Source organism: Mytilus californianus, unplaced genomic scaffold, assembly GCF_021869535.1.
Source record: "Mytilus californianus isolate M0D057914Y unplaced genomic scaffold, xbMytCali1.0.p SCAF_10, whole genome shotgun sequence".
NCBI lineage: Eukaryota > Metazoa > Mollusca > Bivalvia > Mytilida > Mytilidae > Mytilus > Mytilus californianus.
Genome location: NW_026262582.1, coordinates 17,064,929 through 17,081,084, shown reverse-complemented (window position 1 = coordinate 17,081,084; position 16,156 = coordinate 17,064,929). Strand labels below are relative to the sequence as shown.

The window sequence follows — 16,156 nt, the reverse complement described above, 5'->3', positions numbered from 1 at the left end:
CACTGGTATATATATCTCATCACAATATTTTTGTGAAGCCCATCTTAAACAGTAGAAAGAATAGTAGTCAGTACTTTAGAAAGATGTTTAGTCAAACATTTTGATGACCCAGCTATATATCGTTCGTTATATGGAGTTTTGTGAAGTTTTGATATCCCTTATAATGATGGTAAATTTCTTTCGTTTTCTTTGATGTTGATACCAAAAGAAAGAAGGACAGATTTGCTACAGTTTATTAAGCAATGCAGAACATAGAAAGTAATTTAATCTTACTGTACAATGATGGTATAGAGATCAATATGAACGTTCAATTGTATTTAATAAACACAGTATAAGGTAAATGTAAAATGGAAACTGTAATCACATTAGGATACAATGTAGTCCTGTTGTTAAAAAATGTTAAAAACTATCAGAGTTGGTTTTAATATTGACTAAGTGAACTTCGGGATGTTCCAAATATGATCATTGGTATTGAAGTCCTTCTGGAGCTATAATCCCTCAACACTTTTCTTTTCCTAACAAACATCTTCCTATTAAATAGGATAAAAACCATTGGGTTTACCAAACTGTTCAGAGGTGCAAACAGATAAAGGGTCTGAAACAAAACATTTTCGGTAGCATTGTCTGACAAAGAAATAATATCATAGTTGTTTAAAACAGCTGCCACAGTTATCGGCGTCCAACACAAAATATACGCTGAAAAATATAAAAAGACTTTTTTTGAAATATCAATTGTAACCATTCAAATAATAAGTTCTTAAAAAGTACATGTTTTATTATCTTAAGCTATGATGCATGCTTCTCGTATGATTTTTGAGATTAAATATGTTTTACTTCGGTTCTTCATTGCAAAAACTTGAATGATAGTAGCTAGTGCAAAGTGCCAGCTGCATATGGCCGTTCTAACTAGTTTACAGGATCTCTAAAGATAAAGATTGATGACCGCTTAACCCTAAGCTGTAAAAGCTACGTGCGTACACTAGACAATGACATACCTGTGTGGCATAACTATAGCTTGCTTTGTACTAATTCCGACACGCTAAGTAGAATTTTGATTTGCTCGCTCAGAAGGTATAACAGGAAACGTTAAGACATGTGAAACTACTCGGACATTTATTGTGACCAGTCGTTGCTCTTAATTTTAAATCTGATTGATGTTGTGTCCAAAACGTGTTTGCTATTGACATTTTTTTCAAAATACAAGTTTCGTTTTCTAATATATGAAAACTGGTGCCAATTACCATCAGTTTACATCGACAAGGCTGTTTCACTAATATTTTTTAATAGGAAAGTTTATTCTGTGATGCACTATTAGTTTAGCAATCGAACCGTACATTTCTCTTTACGTAATGAAATATACCTTGTCAATTCACATTTTGTTGATATAAAGCAGTATGTTCATAAAAGAAGTAAAACGTATCAAATTACAGATATTTATTTTTTTTCATGTAAATTATACAAATGAATAAGAACTCCACATATTTAAAAAAAAAATGCTGCTTCAAAACAGTAAAAAATGAATATAACAGTTTATAAATTGTACGCGTTCGAAGCGCTCTTTCTGGAATTGCCTTCATCAGGAGAGATCAATACCTAATATTTGAAAGCCAAGGATGTATAAGAACCAAAACATGTGAAAACAATATGATTAAAGGGGACCTGAAAATAATAGCAAAATCCATCTTAAGTTAAGTGTGCCTAAGGGAGTTGGAACATAAAGGCAACAGTAGTATACCGCTGTTCGAAATTCATAAATCTATTGAGAAAAAAACAAATCCGGGTTACAAACTAAAACTGAGGGAAACACATCACATAAAAGAGGAGAACTACGACACAACAAAAACACAACAATAAAATGTAACACACACAGAAACGAACTATAATATAGCAATGGCCATTTTCCTGACTTGTTACAGGACATTTTAAGAAAAAAAAAGTTGGTTGAACCTGGTTTTGTGGCTAGCCAAACCTCCCGCTTTTATGGCAATGTTGAATATAACATTAAAATGACAACATTACATGACAGGACTACAACACAAATCAATGGAAGAACATATAGGACAGAGAAACATACGAATAATAGCTAACAAAAGGTACCAGGTTTAAAATTTAAGACGCGCGTTTCGTCCACACAAGACTAACCAGTGACGCTCAGATCAAAATAGTTCGAAAGCCAAAACAAGTAAAAATTGAAGAGCATTGAGGACCAAACGTTCCAAAAAGTTGTGCCTAATACGGCTAAGGTTATATGTCTAGGATAAGAAAATCCTTAGTATTTAGAATAATTCATACTTTTGCAAACAAGTGTTGTTTCAGATGTTTTTGTTTTCATGAAAGGAAATACTTAACTAACAGCAGTGACTACCACAGCTAGATTTATGTAGTAACGATCACAATTTGATCCTTCTTTTCAATTATGGGCAGTCTTTGATGTCACTGTTCAAATAAGTGGTCACCCTGTTGGTAACTTGATTGCAGGCATTTTAAGTTTGTCCTTTATAGTGACACATAGTCAAGGTAAGAACAGGACGGGGTTTATCTGCACGTTGAACTTGCTAAACGCACATCATTTTGTGCTTGTACCAAGCCAAGCTATCTTATATGTTGTCCATTGTTATTTGTCTTTAATGGTCAATATTTTCATTTTGGTCAGTTTGGTCTGTTATACTGTACCACACTTTTTGTGATTCCTGTGATCCTTATCATTGATAAATTTAATCGGTAACTAGTATGGTAATGAGATGTAACATGATTTCCACCAGAAACGGAAATGACGTGAATGTAAGCAAAAGTAAGGCGAAAGATACCAAAGGGACGGGCATTCATATTCATAAGTCGAAAATAAACTGACAACGTCATGGCTAAAAAAGAAAAAGACCAACAGACAAACATAAGTATAGTCACAAAACACGACATAGAAAACTAAAGTCTGCTTTATTTTCAATAGATAAACTTACCTATTACGACGACAAAGAGTAATTTTATGGTTTTTATTTTTGCTGTGGTTATTATTTTATCTTTACCTTGGATTTCACCATCTGACTCTAAAATGGAAAGTAACTTAGTGAAATAGTTATAACATGTTCGAAATTACTCTTACTAATAGTTTAGATAAATTCCGGGTAAAGGATTACGATGTAAGTATTGTATAAAACTAAACTATTCCATCTGTTCGTTAATTTTGAATATCATATAACAAATAGTTTGATATATATTCATTTTTTACGAAGGAACTTCTTGAATTACTAAAAATCATTCAAAACGTACTTCATATGTTATAAAGTGTTATTAAGGGGTATACAAGTTTGTTTTATTGTTGTTGTTGTTTTTTTTACATTGTGTTTACATCACCCTGACCAAATCAACAAAACAAAAACACTTTTTTACTCCTAGTGGATTAATGGGAGTTTTTTAATCAAATATTTTGGTCAATAGTCAACTACCGCAAGAACATGTTCACAAACTATTAAAATTTGCTTTTCTTCTTTTTGATTTAGTTTCTTATTAGTTTGTGTTTTCTTTTCGATTGTTTTTTCTTTTGCAAAAAAGTAGTGGATTTAGATTAATAAATTAAGCTTTTGATTCGGACACCAGGGCTCTCATCAGGGCCAAACTCCATAGCAGTGGCTTTTCTGGTACGCGAGGCTGACTTGTCATAAGATTAGCGACTCGACATCGCTGTTGTTTGGAGTTTGCTTTAGGGCCAACTTACCATTCGTCGAGCTTTTCCGCCGTTTTGAGACAACAAATCCACTTCGGTGCCGGCGACTGATAGTGACAAAAATTAGGATGTAACATATTGTTATGGTAAATATCGGTAATACCAACATAACCAATACGTCAAAAAACAAAATTACCTGCAAGACGAAACAAAATAAAATTATACTTTTATACACTTCCATAGTTATGTTTGTAAAAGTATTGTTGGATTTTATTCTCTCATTATCTGCTCTATAAACATAAGAGTTTTGCAAAAATTGCTATCGTTTGACGTAACTTATAAATCGAGCCCTTGTGTTTTACTTTTTGATTGTTACATGTTTTGACATGTTGAGGCGTTTATAGCTTACTTTACGATATAGGTTTTTGTATAGTTTGGTTCATTGGATCATACAGCATTTTATTATTTTATATCATTGAACATTTGCAACACATTCTTTTCGTTATTCAATGAACTTGTGACTATCATCATCATCATCATCATCATCATCATCATCATCATCATCATCATCATCATCATCATCATCATCATCATCATCATCATCATCATCATCTTCATCATCATCATCATCATTATCATCATCATCATCATCATCATCATCATGCACGCACTTGAAATATCTTTTTTTTTTATTTTGTGACTGCCCATGATTTAAACATGTTAAAAAGGGATCTAGACCAGCTCAGAAGTATAATTATTATTCATTTAAGTTCTTATTCCATTTACCGGATAATGGAATGTTAAATTTAACTATATGTTTTCTGATATTATCTTTTAAATCTATATCTCCTTTAGTACTAGGGACCTCGGTGACCGAGTGGTCTAAGTAGTCAAAGTACTTTCTCACTAGCCTGTCAACACTGAGCTGGTAAGGTCGATTACCGTAATTGCAGGTGCGATCGACTCCAGTCTTAATTGACTAGATTTGTTAGTTTCCTGCCGAAGGTTGGTAGTTCTCTGCGGGCACTCCGTCTTCCTCTACCAATGATTACTGACCGCCACGAAACACATTAATGTTGAAAGTGGCGTTTAACATCAATCAATCAATCCTTTAGTACGTGTAAGTTGATATACCTTTGGATAATCAAATTCATGATAACAGGCACCGTCGTCTTCGTAAAATTTTATAGAGACAGCATACTGAATTCCTAGAACCAATGCAATGATCCATGCTGATAGTGCTAGTCCATATCGGTAGACTCTTCCGTTAGATACTGTCGAGACTGGTCTCATAATAACATAAAGACGATCCACTGATAGAACCACAATAGAAAAAGTGGACGCATAGTAAGCAACCATCGAAAAATACCCGTAGTACATATAACAAATATACTTCGTCCATTCGTGATCAAACCAGTTGAATGTCGTTTCTGGTAATAGAAAGAATACTCCTACGGCAAGATCTACAAAATAAATAACCCTGATATTTTATAGGAAGTGTGACATTACAATCTGTACTTTTATATGTTTTAATTATATAATAAATAATGTATTAAGCTTTGAAAGATTTCTACAAAGGGAATCACGTATTAATTTGGTACTGAAAGATAATTTAAAGTAAAAATGATAACTCGATAAACAATAATATATATACACATGACTGGATAACACATGCTTAATAATTGATCGGACAATTAATTTGTAAAATTACGCCTTAATAATTGCAACTGTAATACTTTTGAGCGTTCATGCAGTGGAATAACATCTATAAACTTATGATACAATTTCGATGCGCACGCCTTGGATTTCAGGAATAACTTTCTTTCAGTATTTTGAGACCCAAAAATAATGTTTAACCGATTCCATAAAACACAAAAGACAATAAAAAAAGCAAATGGTATATGCAAAACAGCCAGTAAATTATTTTAAAAATAATATGATAATAACTGAAAATGTTACAGAAAAACGAGGAACATACAAACGATAAAAGGGAGGCAATAGCTACTAAATAGACATTCAAAAACAAAAGTCAAAAAAATTACTGACAACGCCATGACAAAAGGGTCGGCACTGGCTCAATGTTTGAAATACATACAGATGATTTCAATTGTTGTAAAAACGACATAGGATTACCTTCATCAGATATGCGTTGGACCATTCACAAATTTGAGAAACCGAATAAATAAATCAGTTATATGATTTCAAAGCACCGAAATTAAAAGTCAAATCTCCTTAGGTTAGCTTTCTCATGGGGAAATGTAACCTAGATTTAGAACATTTACAAATTTATGTTGTGCAATCTTTTCTGAGTTGTGTTTCATTGTGAATTTGTCCTGTCCGTTTATGTTGCGCAATCTTATCTGAGTTGAGTTTCATTGTGAGTTTGTCCTGCCCGTTTATGTTGCGCAATCTTTTCTGAGTTGTGTTTCATTGTGAATTTGTTCTGCCCGTTTGTGTTGCGCAATCGTTTTTGCGTTGTGTTTCATTAAGAATATGTACTGCCCGTTTATGTTGCGCAATCTTTTCTGCGTTGTGTTTCATTGTGAATTTCTCTCCGTTTTTGTTGCGCAATCTTTTAAGCGTTGTGTCTCATTGTGAATTTGTCCTGTCCGTTTATGTTGCGCAATCGTTTGTGCGTTGTGTTTCATTGTGAATGTGTCCTGCCCGTTTAGTGGTGCAATCTTTTCTGCCTTGTGATTCATTGTGAATATGTCCTGCCCGTTTATGTTGCACAATCTTTTGTGCGTTGTGTTTCATTGTGAGTTTTTTATGCCCGTTTGTGTTGCGTAATCTTTTCTGAGTTTTGTATCATTGTGAGTTTGTTATGCCCGTTTGTGTTGCGCAATTTTTTCTGCGTTGTGTTTCATTGTGAATATGTCCTGCCGTTTGTTTTGCCCAATCGTTTCTGCGTTGTGTTTCATTGTGAATTTTTTCCTGCCTGTTCATGTTGCGGAATCTTTTCTGCGTTATGTTTTATTGTGAATATGTCCTCCCCGTTTATATTGGGCAATCTTTTCTGAGTTGTGTTTCGTTGTGAATTTGTCCTTCCCGTTTGGGTTGCGCAATCGTTTCTGCGTTTTGTTTCTTTCTGAATATGTCCTGCCCGTTTATGTTGCGCAATATTTTCTGCGTTGTGTTTCATTGTGAATATGTCCTGCCCATTTATGTTGCGCAATCTTTTCTGCGCTGTGTTTCATTGTGAATTTGTCCTTCCCGTTTGTGTTGCGCAATCGTTTCTGTGTTGTGTTTCATTGTGAATATGCCCTGTCCGTTTATGTTGCGCAATCTTTTCTGCGTTGTGTTTCATTGTGAATATGTCCTGCCCGTTTATGTTGCACAATCTTTTCTGCGTTGTGTTTCATTGTGAATGTCTGTCCGTTTATGTTTTGCAATCTTTTATGCGTTGTGTTTCATTGTGAATTTGTCCTGTCCGTTTATGTTTCCCAATCTTTTCTGCGTTGTGTTTCATTGTGGATTTGTTCTGCCCGTTTATGTTGCGCAATCTTTTCTGCGTTATGTTTCATTGTATATATGTCCTCCCCGTATATATTGCGCTTTCTTTTCTGAGTTGTGGTTCATTGTGAATATGTCCAGCCAATTTATGTTGCGCAATCTTTTCTGCCTTATGTTTCATTGTGAATTTGTCCTGCCCGTTTATGTTGCGCAATCTTTTCTGCGTTGTGTTACATTGTGAATTTGTCCTGTCCGTTTATGTTTCCCAATCTTTTTAGCGTTGTGTTTCATTGTGGATTTGTTCTGCCCGTTTATGTTGCGCAATCTTTTCTGCTTTGTGTTTCATTGTGAATTTGTCCTGCCCGTTTATGTTGCGCAATCATTTCTGAGTTGTGTTTTATTGTGAATTTATCCTGCCCGTTTATGTTGCGCAATCTTTTCTACGTTATGTTTCATTGTGAATTTGTCCTGCCCGTTTAAGTTGCGCAATCTTTTCTGCGTTGTGTTTCATTGTGAATTTATCCTGCCCGTTTATGTTGCGCAATCTCTTCTGCATAGTGTTTCATTGTGAATTTGTCCTGCCCGTGTATGTTGCGCAATCTTTTCTGTATTGTGTTTCATTGTGAATTTGTCCTGCCCGTTTATGTTTTGGTTTTATTCGGTCCATGGTTTCTTGTGTTGACATGTTTTTATCTGATTTGTTCATTTTGCTTAATCTTGTTGGTTTCTCTGTACTTTTGTAGACTTCAGTTCAAGCCATCATTTTTATTGTGGTTATTTGTATTCTCTCCTGTTTCAACTTATTGACGTTTAGTGGTTCCTGGTATCATCTTACTTTTTTTCAGTTTTTAAACTGATATGAATATTTTTCATCGCAACATTGCTTTACAATAGACCTATAAGAGGGTCTAGATGGGGTTAACAAATTAAGAATAATGGGTAAAATGTGCAGAATAAATGACAAAAAAAAAAGAGAGAATAGAGACAAAAACGGCAAAAAATAAAGAATAGAGAAAAAATGATGTGCAAGAATATAAAGAATAGAGAATAATAGGCAAAAAATATAAAGAATAGAGAAAAATAGACCAATAAATAAAAAGAAGAACACAGAAATGCAGGATGCCTATTCAGACCCTCCTATAATAAACCGGACGTACGTCCTACGCACATCGAATACTTTCATTGATTTATAATAAAAGTCATAAAAAATTGATGATCTAGAACAAAGATTGATATTTTTACCTGAAAATGCTAAGTTCTTGACGAAAAATCCCATTCTTGACTTCCGTTTGCTGGCGAATAATAGAATGATGACTATAATGTTCATTGACAAGATACCAATTAGCAGACACAATGCTATCCATTTTAGAGAACCATATAATGACTACAAAATAAAAAAAAAAAAACGTGAAAAGATAATAAATTTGTTCGTAAATACTAATTTGATCTAGAAAAATGTAAACACTAAACAGAGTTGAGATGGCTCATTTTTGCAACCAAATGTGGATCTGTTAATGTTAATTGTTTAACCATTTGTAGATGAAGACATACGTATTATATATATTGGTAAGCATACTACATTGAATTGAAATACGAAATTCTTTCTTTGTCAACAGTGGAATTCCTATCACGTTATGCCAACCTCAAAATTGTTGTCAACTGCAACGCAGACGTTCGACAACAGACATTGCATAACTAATATTAAATATACCTAACTTGATCTAAGATTAAGGCAAAGATAGAAATTGGACAGACGGGATTATTAGTCAATGATTCATTTTCAAATACGAAACTTTATTGAGATCTTTGTATTAAAGGCAAATCAAACAAGCCGTACAATACATTGTAACATGTTTTGTATTAGCTTGTTCAACAATTCGAAAGTTTTATGACCGCAAAGCCAGATACGCAGTAAAACAAAATTTGTACTTGTAACAAAAAAATGACGAAGTTCACGAATGAAACAAGAATAGCATACCCATTCGTAGATGCAGATAACAACCATGGGTCTATATGAAGTTAATACAAATAGAGGCAGAAGATACCATTGGACATTCGAAAATCATAGGTATAAAAAATGATAATGAAGTTCACAAAAAAAAAATTGACAAAACTTCAGACTGAGCAGCTGAAACCCACCAAAAACCGGGTGTGATCTTAGGTGTGGAATGGTCATCACATGTGACAACCTTCTTGTTACTTCAATCTATAAAATACTAAGAGTGATTATGCATCATGCAATTAAGGATTAGTGATTGACTGACTCTTATCAAACTTTAAGCTATTACTAAATTCGGAAACCATCGGTCATGTCAATTTTCGAGCCCGAAAAAATGACAGAATATTGATTTTGTTAATTGAAAAATCGTTTTTCAGGACAAATGATAGACACGACTGATACAGGTGAAAAATTAAAAAAAGCACAAAGTAAAACACTTAGACTATTGTGTTATACGTTGTGTGTTGTGGACTTCCGTGGTTTATCATATTTTTTCGACTTAAAGATTTTGATTATTTTGTTTGTATTTTCTTATTTATGAATAGTGCATTTTTTTTTTAAAAACCAATAAAATCATAGGTAAGGTTTATCATTTGGTAGACCAATATCGACATCCATAACAACTCATATCTAACAATTGGTAATGCAACTGATCTCGGTAAAAACTTATTTATCAGTGACCTTTCGATACCGTGCATATATCTCATCTTGAAAAAAAAACTAATCATAGATACCAAGATCGTGTACACGAGATGCGCGTTTCATCTACGGAAGACTCATCAGTGATGCAAATTAGAAATGCCAAATAAAGTACGAATTGGAAAAGCATTGATGACCTTAAATTCTGAAAGTTTTTTGCCAAATACAACTATGATATGATTGTTCATTTATTTTTCGTTTATTGTCTGAATATAAAAAGATAAAGAATAAACGTTAATGACACGTTTAAACCCTGCGCGTGTCAATGTTACTTTCCAAAGTCAGTAACCTTGTCTATAGTTGTCGTTTGTAACATCTAATGCTTTTTGTAATTTTGAGAAATGGTGTGAAAGGCAAATTTGTTATTGTTTCTCATAATTTATTCGCAGTGTTTGTTAACTCTGTACGATTTACAGCTTGACGCATTGTATACATATCTATCTTTTGCTAAAGACGGTATGCTGCCCTGAAAAAATTTTTTTTTTGTTTTTTCTCTCACCGACGTATGAAATAAAAAAATACAGCCAAATGTTGATAAATCGTTTTTTTTTTCTTCTCTGTATCATTAAAGTACATGGGGTATGCTACTTTGAAAAGTAATGGATTGAATTACAATTCCTTGCTCTTGAAATGTTATCGGTTACATTACAATTACACCTAAATTCAAATGAGACCGAGTAATTAGATGCCTTTTCTTTATATAGAGAATGATAACTAAGGATTACTTATAATTACATTGGATTCTAATATGACGTCCTTATTTCGCTTTGTAAACAAAGCCTTATTCTAATTTGCACAACATATTGTTGACACATGCTCACAAACTAACTGCTAACATTATTTTTATTTTCATTTTTATCCCAACAAAATATATCTTTATATTTTATCTGCTTGTATAAAATCTTATTATATATTGTTAATAAAACATCATATATTGACCCTGCTGTTTGATTTTAAACTTATTGAATATGAAAATGTTTTGTACATAAGTCATTGAAAGAAAACGGTAACAATCTGGTGTATGACTTAATTTCTTAAATATTAAACTGATATTAAAGAAATGTTTTAATCCTTGTATCATTACATTACTTGAGATAAAACTCATGTTTTTAGTATTTTCAATATTTACATTTTACTATGAACTTTAGATAGGATCAGTAGAGTATTTGTTCTTGTGTCAAAGATATTTAACTGTTTTTTATTTATATTTATATTTTCAATCAACAAAAAGATCTGAACATAAAGTGACTAATTGATAATCAAGTGACCTCATTGTCTGCGGGTACATAATCAATATTGACATATGTATTACCGTTGTTATTCACTAATTCAAATTTTATAACACACAATAGGTGCGTTTGGGTAATACAAATTTATTTTATTATTTGCAATAAACAATAAAATTTGTAATTAATAGTTTAGTTTCATTGTGTACAGGGTTGTAAAAAAAATTTGTATTAGATATTTAGAAAACGCATATATTTAGAGTGCATTTCTTTCTAACACAAACGATGCAAACGGCTAAGCGCGCACATGTTTTGATCATTTGTTTCTAACGTACGTTTACAAAGTTTACATAAACTTTGACAAACTATGCACTCGCTAAAAATGCGTCTACAGTTTGTCGTTCATCGTTTGTTAGTACAAACGCTACATTTGTTTCTAACTTCAACCTGATTAAACGATGTATTTGTTTCTACGTTTGCATAAAGTCTGTTTACCAACAACATGTGCATGCATTATTGGAAGTTCAAACAGGGTCAATAAACACTGATTTAACGATGTATTTGTTTCTACTTTTGTAGCGTTAAAAAAACAACAACAAACGCCACAAAACGTTTACAAAATTTTGGTTAGAAAGAAATGCACTCTTAGTTTACTATGGAACACAAAATGCGAAATAATATATTAAAGTTGTCTTATTTATGTCGATCATCAAGGACAAAATAAGGATAATTTCCCTTAATTAATTGTTTACTCTGTTGATTGTAAAGATGTAACAATTTTTTGAACTAAAATATGAGTTAGTTTCAAAACTGTTCCATCAGAGAAAACAAAACGTTTTCAAAGCAGACATCTTTCATCCCAAGAACTCAATCTCAAAAGTAGACTAGAATAAAACTGTTTTCTTTTTCAACCTCGAACAGGAAGGTCTATTGTGGTAGATCTAGAGTTATCTTTCCTACCCTGATTCGTGAAGTTGGTTGAGATGTTTCCATTCCTGCAGGATTTGCTGAAGGTCAACCTTCGGCACCTGTTGTGCAGTCGGGAACCTCTTGTTGTGTACAGGGTAGATTTCTGTCGTCGTCGAGTACTGTGACTACCGGTTGTTCCTGTGTAGTCATTTCCTCTGTAGGTTGAGCGGTATATTCTCCCTTCTCTTCAGTGTTGTTCGTTGAATCTACATCAGGGTCATTTTTAGACTTTCTAGACATTCTCAAGCGGGTTCTCCGTTCTAAGTTGTCGATGGTGTGGACTTCTTAGCTATAAAAGCTTCTAGGCGGCGTTTATTTCTGTCTGTTCTCTCTTTTGATGACCCTTTCCGTGTTTTTGGTAATGTAGGTGACTCGTTCTGCTATTCTTGTTGCCTGAACTTTTTCCATCTTATAACTAGCTTGTAATCTCCATTCCTAGCTGAGAGATTCCAGTTGGCGGGTTGATATTCAAGTAAGTGTATAATGGTAAAGATAACTCCAGTCAATAGTGAAGGAGAGCATGACTCACTGCTCGCTGTCATAACGATTCACCTCTGTCTGACATGTTTAACTACTGTAAATTCATAATTATTGCGAGGTTTTTATTATAGCGACAAATGCGACAGAGTTGTAAACGCAATAATTTAAACTCGCATTTTGAAATATTTTATGAACTAAACAGGATATTTCTCAAAATCGTAAAAATTAAAATTGCATTCAAGTCTAAAATGACAAAATCGCAATAATAAATGCAGTAATTGTATTCGATTAGTCATAGTGACCCTTCTTCAGTCATAGTGAACCATGTTCAGTCATGGTGACCCTTGTTCAGTCATAGTGAACCATGTTCAGTCATAGTGACCCATGTTCAGTCCTACTGAACCATGTTCAGTCATAGTGAACCATGCTCAGTCAAAGTAAACACTGATTTGATGTCTAGGTTAGTCTATGAAAAGGTATATACTATGAGATTTAGAGCGAGGAGCTTGCCCCGAGCTCTTAATTTCATAATATATACCTTTTCATAGACTATCGAATTTAGCACATATTTACAACTCGGGTTTATTGATATTTTATTTTAGCTGACTACTTGTATCACAGGTGTTTGTAAAGCGGAGTTCATTAACGAAGTTTTGTAAAACTACTCACTAGTATCATTGTAAAATATGTGATTTTAAAAGGCCCTTGACTCCAGAATTAAAAGTTGGTAGCTTCTGGTGTAAGTATGTTTATTGGTATAAAGCGGTGTTTTACTATACATGTACTTCTTTACATGGTAAGATGGCAAAATAAATTAACCAAAAGCAGGAAATAATTAAATTGCAATGGAAGTTTTACATGTCTTGAACACATTTTTCAATTTCACAGTTAAACTAAAGCTATAATAAGACAGTATGCAGTGGCGGATCCAAACGAGGGGGTTTGGGGATTAGTAAACTCCAATTGTGGACAATCAATGCTTTTGAATGGTGACATATGGTTGGAACCCCCCCTTTATCCTTGGTTGGAACCCCCTTTTAAAAATGGCTGGAACTACCCCTGGTATGTCTCCATAGATAGTCTAACGGATGCCATTAAAAAGCAGCTACCAATAGATCAAAGATACTAGGGTTTATTTTTTTTTTATTTCAAAGTAAAAACTAAAAGATGTATCAGAACATATATATACACATATATACAAGTCTAAATTGAAAACTTTCTAACCTATGATTGTGTTGGATAAAAACCGCAATTTTTATACGTGTGCATGCAAAACAAATTTCTTGTTAGAGGGGTCTAAATACAGCACAAACAATATTTTCCAAAAGACCATAAAAGTGAAAAAGTATATTTTAACAAAACGCATTTGACTAACAGGTCGAACAACAAATGTTCTTAAACCCTGCTGACTGCCATTGGCGATTTCCAAATAAACGGATCACCGATGTAATAAGTGGATCTTAATTATAAATTTAATACTAAACAGAAAACAATAAACTTGCGGAAAAGATGGTATACCGCAAACAAAAGGTGCAAAGGTTTTTGTACACCATATCCGGATTTCGACAATCAATGTCTCTTCAGTGATGTTAGGAATCGAAACTTTATTTGGAAAGCCATACAATTTACCTCAATTTAGGATAGACTCTTGAATTTTGAGGAGTCAAAATAGGATGAACGGATCATATAAACCCGAAGGCAAATATAATACAAGCCCAAACGAAAAAATATAAACAAGTCTAAATTGAAAACAACGTTCAAACCTATGATTGCGTTGGATAAAAACCGCAGTTTTTATACGTGTGCATGCAAAACAAATTTCTTGTTAGAGGGGTCTATATACAGCACAAACAACATTTTCCAAAAGACCAAACACATTTAAAGTGAAAAAGTATATTTTAACAAAACGCATTTGATTAACAGGTCGAACAACATATCTTCTTAAACCCTGCTGACTGTCATTGGCGATTGCCAAATAAACGGATTGAACATTATTACGGTTTTTCAATTCACGACATCGTCCTGAACATGCTTGAAATATTTGCCACTGGGCAATAAGCAACCAATAATCAATTAACCAATCAATTCATGACGAATAGATCAAGTTGCCTTAATTTCCCTTCACAAGGTTTCATATATAGTACATACTTTTTTGTGTACAAAGTAATTGTATGGATGATAAATTACACAATTTTAAGATGGCGTTGTACTCTAATCAAGGTATAAAGAACCATAAAGTAGCGTAGTTACTTAGTACACGGAAAAAGTATGTGCTATGAAAATTAGAAGGCAAATTCTAGCAATTTTGTTTGGACGAGATGTTGTAAGCATGTGCTAAGAAGTTTCATTCATGTCTGTAAATAAAAATAGTTTATATAGTACACAATTTGAAATCAGCATGTAATCATGATTAGACTTGTCTTTTGCATTGTAATAGATCACATTAAGACTACTTGTAATAAGAAAACGCATGATTACTGATAACATGTGATTACATTTCAACATGAAATCGATCACAGTTGATCACAATTACTGATAACGACTACTATATACCTATATCTTACACTTTTTTAGCAATGTAAATCACAAGCATTATGCCATGCCTGATGAAAAAGAAATTAAACAAACATTTGTTTAAGGTTAATGTATTTAGGACAAACACATTAAATGTCTTGTTGTAAGCACGAAAACACACTCGCTCTCAATCACCCTATACTAGATTTCCAGACTAATTTATAATTAATTTGCAGCCCCCCTCCCCCCCCCCCCCCCCCTAAAAAAAAACAACAAAAAACAATGATGTTGCAGCCGAATACATAGATAAACGAAATAATTGGTTATGAAAGACAATATTATGACAACTTACACTTAAATTTGTGTTATAATCCGTATAGCTGTTAGTTGAACACGTATCATTGTCTAACATGAAATCACTTGTATTACCACAGTCAATATAGCTTTCGGTGCTCATATTAGTAGTGTTAGCATCCATGTTTACGTGATAATGACGAAGCATAGGCATAACTGTTATTGTAATTGAAATAACTGGAAGATGATAGATATTTAAATGTCACATCTTTCGGAAATAACTTCTCTATTTTATACTAATGATTGAAGTAATTTCTTTTATTTTCATCCGATGAACCTTTACATTTAGAAGCGATAACTTACAGTTCTGTAAATAAACAATATTGGGTGTCCTACGTCCATATACCTGTTACCGACTTATGGGAATCCCACACGTAAACAATTGTTGAACAATTGTGCATGATCAAATAGAATAACAATAGGAATTCATCTGACAGTATGATAAAATATATGATTTTATTAATGATTTTTAGTTTCTGAATGGTTAATGTTTTAAGAAAAGATACAATTATGATGCATGGATTAATGTTATCAACGTTTGCAGAATATTCTGTGGCTGGATTTTCTCCTAGGATGTACATTCTTAATGTTAGCCGACCAATCCATGATGTATTGATATATTAGAAACGTACATCGTAAATACATTTATGCAAGAATCTTTTGAAATTTTGCAATTTCCAAAATATTTTTCATTATGCTAAAGCCTCTGCTCTTTCCGAAAATATTTTCATGAAATTTGTTTTTCGGAAATATTATTTAATCTTTTAAATTTCTTATCTTTCAAAAACTCAAAAATGCATA

At 33.1% G+C, this 16,156-nt stretch overlaps 2 long non-coding RNA genes across 2 annotated transcripts; both read right to left on the bottom strand.

The window, feature by feature from the left end:
• Window positions 1-217: 217 nt before the first annotated feature.
• Window positions 218-3,848, bottom strand: LOC127719046 (uncharacterized). Its single transcript, XR_007990133.1, has 3 exons — window positions 3,713-3,848; window positions 2,958-3,044; window positions 218-696 (listed from the first exon to the last, which is right to left on the bottom strand). It is a non-coding gene; the product is annotated as an uncharacterized LOC127719046 (long non-coding RNA).
• Window positions 3,849-4,818: 970 nt separating this feature from the next.
• On the bottom strand, window positions 4,819-15,490 carry LOC127719045 (uncharacterized). Its single transcript, XR_007990132.1, has 3 exons — window positions 15,354-15,490; window positions 8,357-8,498; window positions 4,819-5,124 (listed from the first exon to the last, which is right to left on the bottom strand). It is a non-coding gene; the product is annotated as an uncharacterized LOC127719045 (long non-coding RNA).
• Between the last annotated feature and the right edge of the window lie 666 nt (window positions 15,491-16,156).